The sequence below is a fragment of the Bidens hawaiensis genome, unplaced genomic scaffold (genome assembly GCF_021521415.1).
Source record: "Bidens hawaiensis isolate Kalapana, Puna unplaced genomic scaffold, B.hawaiensis_p1.1 tig00087738_1, whole genome shotgun sequence".
Lineage (NCBI taxonomy): Eukaryota > Viridiplantae > Streptophyta > Magnoliopsida > Asterales > Asteraceae > Bidens > Bidens hawaiensis.
This window is the reverse complement of record NW_027504304.1, coordinates 29,942-32,252: the sequence shown is the minus strand read 5'-3', so window position 1 is coordinate 32,252 and position 2,311 is coordinate 29,942. Positions and strand designations below refer to the sequence as shown.

Sequence of the window (2,311 nt, the reverse complement as noted above, 5' to 3'; positions counted from 1 at the left end):
TATGTGAAGACGAATTTGGTTCAAAACTTGCCTCCTCAGATCACGTTTTGGTCTTTGGATAGGGGAAACACGCATATGTAGATCTGATAGGAGGTGAGGGGCTCAAAATTTTCAGACGAAAACTGGTATAGTTACACTATATATAATTTATTTTGAACGAAACATACAAATCTAAACTACTGGCCCAACATGTATGCTTCGCCCAAGGCTATAGATCACCAAACTAATATATTGTTTTATATTGAAATTGTAATGGCATTTTGTACTTGATACACGAAATGATATATATTGACTAAACGTCTTATCAGGAATGTATTTGCATAAAGTTGGCAAAGGGAGGAAACTAGCCATCATGTATTTTGTAATTAAGCACAATTTATCTTAACTCTAATCTAAAGTTAACATATACATCCAATACCTTGGTTGTTGATATGGAGAATAATTATGGAAGCCATCATAGATTAACATCCCACTATTAGTGGAATCAGACAAGCTACAGTTCCCAAATTCCTAGTATAAAATGCAAGGAGCTTAGCCTATTTTGAAAACAAACCAACAGGTAAACACAATTCTTCTGGTTGAGGTATCTTTTTGGTCTTATAGATCCACATTAACAGTCTTATATATGCTTAAGTTTATTTATTGCATAGTAATTAACCAATATGTAACCTTTCGCAGGTTAAACCGTCAAGATGGGAGCAGGCGGCCAGATGAATGTTAATAGCGATGACAAAAACGTCCTTGAACGTGTTCCTGTCAAAAAACCACCATTCGAGATTAGTGATCTTAAAAAAGCGATACCACTTCACTGTTATAAACGTGATCTCTTACGCTCTCTCTACCACCTCATATCTGACTTAGCCGTCATCTACACGCTTTACCGACTTGCATCAACTTGCATTCCTCTTCTACCTACACCCCTTAAGTACATAGCATGGCCAATTTATTGGTTCGTCCAAGGTACTTGTTTTATGGGTGCATGGACCGTCGGTCATGATTTGGGCCATCATGCCTTTAGCGAATACGAGTGGCTTGATGACACACTTGGTTTTGTCCTCCACTCCGCATTCCTCACTCCATACTTTTCGTTTAAATACAGTCACCGTAGTCACCATGCTCACACCAATTCAATGGAGTACGACGAAGTTTGGATCCCCAAACGGAAGGCTGATACCTTGTATTCCGAAGTTCTAAACAACCCGCTAGGCAACTTGTTTATGACTTTCGGTAGGCTAGTTCTTAGCTATCCAATGTACTTCGCTTTCAATATCCACGGCAGGAAATACGACGGGTTTGTGAGTCACTTTTACCCTCAAAGTCCTTTGTTCAATGATAGTGAGAGGAAATATATTTGGCTCTCTGATGCTGGACTGGTTGTAGCCTTGTATGCACTATACAAGATTTCTTTAGCCACAAGTTTCACATGGTTATTTTGCATATACGGAGTTCCTTTGTTGGTTTTAAACGGTCATTTCATCTTTTTCAGTTTTGTGCACCATACCCATCATTCATTACCTCACTTCGACTCGCGAGAGTGGGACTGGATAAGAGGTGCCATGTCGACTGTTGACAGGGATTACGGGATCATTAATAGTATTTTTCATAACGTAACATGTGCTCATGTGGTTCATCATCTGATATCAAACATCCCACATTATCATTTGCCTGAGGCAACCAAGGCCATCAAGCCCATTCTAGGTGACTACTACAAGTACGATGATACGCCGATCCTAAAAGCTTTCTGGAGAGAAACAAAGGAGTGCATTTTTGTTGAACCAGATGAAGGTGCAGAGGATAGTGGCGTTTACTGGTGGCGCAAATAAACTTAGTAACTTATATTTTGTATTGTTGAAGCATAAATAATTGTGCAATTATATAATGCACCACTTTCCATGATGCAACTATGTAATATGTACTTTATTGATAAGTTAATGTGCAATTCTACTTTTCTTGTTTAACTTGATGTCACATCCACAACTTACTTATCACACCAAAATCGAACCGGTTTAAAACGTCACCGTAGAATTTTTAAATTTCGGTCATCATCCGTTTAAAAATTTTAATGCTTATCTAGCTAGTACAAAAGTTTCACTTACTTATGTAATGATGTTTTATTCAAAGTACTTACGAGTAGGGGTGTTAAAATTAAGAAATCGGGACCTTTGGATAGTGGATTTTACTATCCAAATCCGAAATTCGGATACTCGATCAGATAGTGAATTGGATATCCGAAAAACTAGAAAAAAATAATTATTATAAAAAAATAAAGAACTACGTTCAAAAATATTTCGGATATTCAAAATTTCCAAAA

The 2,311-nt window shown here is 37.3% G+C and overlaps 1 pseudogene; it reads left to right on the top strand.

The window, feature by feature from the left end:
* The first annotated feature begins 644 nt into the window (after positions 1-644).
* On the top strand, positions 645-1,823 carry LOC143607851 (delta(12) fatty acid desaturase DES8.11 pseudogene; annotated as a pseudogene).
* The last annotated feature ends 488 nt before the right edge of the window (positions 1,824-2,311 follow it).